The 6000-nt window shown below is 41.3% G+C and overlaps 1 protein-coding gene across 1 annotated transcript in view; it reads right to left on the minus strand.

The window, feature by feature from the left end:
- Positions 1-6000, minus strand: part of HDGFL3 (HDGF like 3) — a 78940-nt gene that overhangs the window by 72402 nt on the left and 538 nt on the right. The window lies entirely within an intron of this gene.

The following is a 6000-nucleotide window of genomic DNA, read 5'->3' on the forward strand; positions in this document are numbered from 1 at the left end:
TTGAACATCTGGACAATCTTCTGCAACAGAAGATAACTCTCTCCAATAAACAGGAGTATTTGGGCTCTTCCCCCATTATGTTTACCATATTTACTAGCCTACTTTGTTTTTTCTTATGCTAATAGACATTTTCAATAAAGTGAAACATAATTTTAAACCATCAGTCATTTTCCAAAAGAATCAAACACAGGGCGCCTGGGTGGCTCAGTCGGTTAAGCAACTGCCTTTGGCTTGGGTCATGATCCCGGAGTCCTGGGATCGAGTCCCCCACATCGGGCTCCCGGCTCAGCAGGGAGCCTGCTTCTCCCTCTGACCCTCTCCCCTCTCATGCTGTTTCTCTGTCTCTCTCTCTCTCTCTCTCAAATAAATAAATAAAATCTTTAAAAAAAAAAAAAAGAATCAAACACAATCTCATAAAGTAGAAACCTGACTTCAGAAAATTAACATTTTCCAAATCCCGGGGAAACAGCAGTCATTAGGGCATAGCAAAGGGGATGTGCCAGAAATACAGATTCATCTGGTTGAAATGGGAGCAATGAAAAATGTACATATTGATACTGAGGGTTTAAGTTGCCTATCTCCTCCCAGAGTTAAGCAGAAGAAAATGCGACAATGTGCCAGTCCCTTGGCAACAGGAATATAGTCCCCAGGGAAAGGCTGAATGAATCCCTGCCACTCCACCTGAGGAATGAACCAATGATGGGCTTCTCTGGACTCATGCCAAAGAAATGGGAATTATAAACATCTTACTTTATGTTGAGATTAAAAAGAATTTAAGTCCCAAGTGATTCCCTGAAATTATGTAGCCTGGTCTCCGGAAATAAAGGTTCACAGTTTAGTAATTTACTGTCAAAAGCAAAAAAACTGAAAGTACTATCGATCAGAACTAAGGATTCTCAATCAGTGTTTATATTAATAAAGGATATGGAAACACTTTAATTATGTAATTTTAATATTTTTAAATTGCTGCAAATTTAAAGTAGGTAGAAAATTGAAAAACTATACCTAGCACAGTGCCTTACACACAGTAGGTGCTCAGTAAAAGTTTAGCTAAGAGTTTAGCTCTTCGAGCTGTCCTAGAATGGTAGTCAAATGCTTTCTTTTTTTTTTTTAAGATTTTATTCATTTGAGAGAGCAAGAGTGAAAGCAGGAGCAGTGGGGAGGGGCAGAGGGAGAGGGAGAAGCAGGCTCACTGCCAAGCAGGAAGCCCAACATGGGGCCCTATCCCAGGACCCTGAGATCATGACCTGAGCCGAAGGCAGACGCCCAAACCAAGAGAGCCACCCAGGTGCCCCCAGATGCTTTATTCTTATCAGGTAAGAAGTTAAGAGCTAGATCAAAAAATATGATGAGCAATGATTTAATATGAAACGAACAGAAAGACTCTAATATAGTTAAACAAAAGACAGCCAGAAACCAGAACTAAAAAGAAATGTAACGAGAAAGCTGTAAAGTAGTAAATGAAGTTTCTAAGATGGTCAAAAGGGAAGAGGAAGATGCAAATTGGTAGCACTGAAGCCTTAAAGAAAAAAAAAATTCTCACAGAAAGCTAAGAATGGTCAAATTCAATCCATGAAGTCTCAAGTATTAGATTCTTTTCTCCCACTTCATACAAAGTATGCATTTTTTAAATTTAGGTAAAACTTATACACAGTACAGTGTGCAAATCTTGAATGTACAGTTTGATAAGGTTTTACACGTACACATCCAGATCATGATAACGTACATTTTCAGGACTTCCTCCCAGTCTGTAACACCCCCCTCCACCCCACCAAGAACTGATCACCACTTAGCAATTTTGCCTGCTTTTGATGGTCATGGTATCATACAGAATGTACTCCTGTGTTGGCTTTTTTCACTCAAACCCAAATTTTGAAATACATCCCTATTTTTGTGGGCATCAGTAGTTTGTTCCTTTTTACTGCTGAGCAGTACTCCACTGCATGAATATGCTACAATTTGGTTTAGCCATTCTCCTGTTGATGGACATTTGGGTTGTTTTCAGTCTTCTGCTATTATGAATAAAGCTGTCATGTATGAGCATTCTTGTACAAGTCTTTTGGTGGACATAAACACTCATTTCTCTCGGGTATATGCCTAGAACAGACTTCTAAATTACAAGGTACAATATAAATTAACTATATAGATTGGGCCAGTTTTCCAAAGGGATCATACCAATTTACTCTCCGATTAGCAATGCTGGAGAGATCTCATACAAAGTTTTTAAATTTAAAAAGAGTTCTTTGGTTGAAACACAAGAGTTTTGAGACTGTTTTGTTTTATTTCCATCTTTTAGAGCAGGGGTAACATATACAGAGTGCTCACACCTCAGGGGATATACAAGACGATTTGGGGGGAGGGTGTAAGAAGAAAACAGTACAATTTCTATTTTAGTTTCTTATTCTTTTACCTAAAACGTATAATATTTAATATATAAATTGACACTGGTGTCCTTATTCAGATGGTTCTTTTTATTCACTTTGGGAACACTGTGATTTACTGCCATATGAGAGTGCCTAGTTGAGCAAAATTATGGAATATTCACTTCTAAATGAACTCTTGCCAAATGAACAAGTGGCTAAAAGGAGTCCTGCAAAGATAATACCAATAATGTCAGCACAAGCAAACAAGGAAATGGCCCAGCTGACAGTTCTATTATAGAAAATCTCTTCAGAATAACTATCTAGTCATATCTCACAAGAAACAGGGAAAAAATATTCCAAAAGTTAATATCTTTAAAAATACAGACTTAATCTACTATTAATATTTTGCTAATAAGAATTTTAAAACATAAATTATATCATCTCTCATCCCCTTTAGTTTCTGTGGGTATTTATTTTATAAGGTATGTAATAGTACATGTATATATAATTTAAGGTAAATTTATACATATTAGGGATGCATGCTCAATTTTTTTTTAACCAATAGGGTACACAATGAACAGGGTTCAGAGACTCTTATTTTAGCATAAGTATTTTTAATATCAAGCTAGTTAATCCTTAGGTACAAATGAACTTGTATTTTTAAGTCATATGCAATATAAAATATACTCCATCAGACACAGCTAGCTGGCTACTGAATGTTAATATAATACATGTGAATAGGGAAGAGGACAGGAATTAACTGGGAAGAGCCATGAGGGAACTTTCATGGGTACTGATACTACCCTCTATCTTGCACAGGGTTTGGATTATACCAGTGTATATCTGTCAAACTCACTGAACAGTACATTAAGTGTGCTTCAGTTTATATAAATTTTACCTCAAAAGACAAAAAGAAAAAAGAAAAAGGATCTATGAAAAATATTGACCTCTAGTTAATGATAATGCATGCTGAAGTGTCTAGGAGTAAATTATACTGATGCCTGCAGCTTACTTTAAAATGCATTAAAATAAGATGGACTGCTGTATGGATAGAGCGATGGATACATGAATAATATGATAAAGCAAGTACGGTAAATGTTAATTGTAGAATTTGAGTGGTAGATATAAGGGTGTTCACTGTACAATTATTTTAACTTTTCTATACATTTGAAATGATTCATTTCAGCAAAATGTTGGGGAAAATAACCTCTCTAACTCAAAAGTTGAAAATTAAAAACAGTATAGTAATACAGGGGAAAAGTTAGAAATCCAAAATGGAAAAGAGGGAGGAACACCCAAGCACCGCTGCTTGGTGCTTTTACACACCCTTAAATCTGTGAGGTGAGAATTATGCCTATTTCACAGGCTAGTCAATTAAAATTTTGAAAGATTACAGAATATGCCTAAGGTCACAGAGTATGAAGCGCAGCCAAAAGTGGAATCCAACCTGACCAAATATACTAGATGAGTGAATCCTTTTGGCCCACATTCCTCACAAGGGGCTGCCTAGGACCCAACATCTTCCCTACAGCTGGGAAGTTGCTTCTCATTCAAGCATGGACCTTCTTTGATAGAAAAGTCCTCCCCACAGTCTGAACCGAAATCTGTCTCCCCCATGTTTTTCCTCCTAGGTCTGATCCCTTGGGGCCATACAAAATCTAATCCCCACAAGACAGGCCTTCATATCGAGTGACAGTATTTGAAATTTGAATAAGTAGGATTTTTTTTTTTCCCAGTTAGCATTTTGTAATATCATCTACAAAGCTATAGCTAGGTGTAAAATGGGGATAATGCCTCAGAGAACTGGAGTGGAAATAACATGAGAACATACATGAAGCATACAGCATGGTACTAACAGAGTAGGGACTCAAATACCTTTTTCTAACCCTTACCTTTCCTTGGAAATTATAACATGCTACTCATTATAAAATACCTTTTTTTTAATTAAAAAAAAGAGAGAGACATGTCCTTTCCTTGAAAAGTTTATGTTTAATGGGGAAGAGATAGATTTTTTCCCCCTGCATTTATTTTATCTAACAACCTGATTTTGTTTCCTCATTTTATTTTCCATTTTGCCTTGGTTTTGGAATTACAACTTCTAGGAATTTCATGTGCAATTAGATACACAGCTAGGACTACTTCTGCAGCACTTTTTTTGTTTCAAAATTACTACAGGTGGCAACTTGTTAATGAAATTTTAAGTTTTGGGTGTTTTGTTTTTTTTTTTGACTCTCCAAAGTTATTTTCACAGCCTAATGGAACCTGACCCTCGCTTGAAATCTGAGGTGTTAGTATTGGAAGGAATCCTAGAGATGATCATTTTATAGTTGCAGAAATGGATGTTCAGACAGTTGAAATGATTAGCCCATAACAAAGCCCAAACCAAATACCAGCCCCCCCCCCCCCAATTCCCAGGCCAACTGTTCTATTTTACAGTCGTGCCAAACTAAATACAAAAAAAGTGATTATGTCCATCCGTTACTTCAACTTCACGAATTTCAGCCTGGCCACCCGTGATGTCACTTCCTTTTGTGAATGGGTGTTTTCTCCCCCCCCTTGGTCTAGCTACCTTCACTTGACTGTAATACCACATTTTAGAGCTCACACTCTTATTTATGCCAATATTTCCCACGTCTACCTCTGTTCCCCAAGGATACCAACAGAGCCTCCAAATGCCCTGACCCTCCTTTTCTCTGTATCTCTCATTTCAAACAACTAACTGCCAACCAGGATAAAAATCAAAAGTAAAAGGGATTTATTTTTAAAACACAAAGCACACACGGCAGTGTTGATCTCCTCGCTCAAAGGGCCCGATAAAAAAAAATAAAAAAATTAATGCTGTGTATTACACGCAGATGCTTTCTAGAGAAAGAGCCCTGCGACAACCTTGCCAGATAGGGGGAGAGAGCTATTGTGGACTGTAGCGGGAGGCCAAGGAGAAGGTCTGGGATCCGACCTAAAACAAACATGGAGGTGAAAGGCACGAGGAGCTTCCCGGACCCACCAGCTCGGCGCCAGGCTGCGAGCTCCCGGCCACTCCGGGTGGGTGCAGGCGCGACGGGCAGCGCGGATGCACGCACCCCAGGACAATGATGGGGCCGGCGGGGCTCCCGGAACCGCGCTCAGGGAAAACTCAACAAGTCTGGATGGCGAAGGAGGCGCCGAGGGATGGATGAACGGCTGCCAAGAGGCTCCTGCTGGCCTCCGGATGACCACTGGCCCTTTCCAGGATTCGCCGCCGCGGCCCCGCCGGCTCGCCGACAGCCATTTGCATTACGCTCCCCTGCGTGCCCCGACGTTCGCCCGGGACCCGGCTTCCCACCCGCGACCCTGCCCGCAGCGATGCCTCCCGCCCGGGCCCGCTGCCCGGCGGCGCGGCTTCCCGGGTGCCCGGCGGCGGGCCTGCCCGGGCCGGAGCCGCCTTCGAGAGGGGGCGGAAGGATGGCCGCGCTCGCGGGGAGCGGGCGCGGCCCGGAAGCGTCGCCTCCGGCCCGGGCCCGTGCTCCGTGCGCAGCGCGGCCCGCGCCTCCCCCCGTCCGCCTCAGCCCGGAGCCCGGCGCTGGGCGCCGCGAGCCGGCCGCGGCCGGGGCTGGAGGCTTTTTTTTTTTTTTTTTTTTTTTTTTTTTTTTTTTTTTTT

This window comes from Neomonachus schauinslandi, chromosome 9 (assembly GCF_002201575.2).
Source record: "Neomonachus schauinslandi chromosome 9, ASM220157v2, whole genome shotgun sequence".
In the NCBI taxonomy this organism is placed as follows: Eukaryota; Metazoa; Chordata; class Mammalia; order Carnivora; family Phocidae; genus Neomonachus; species Neomonachus schauinslandi.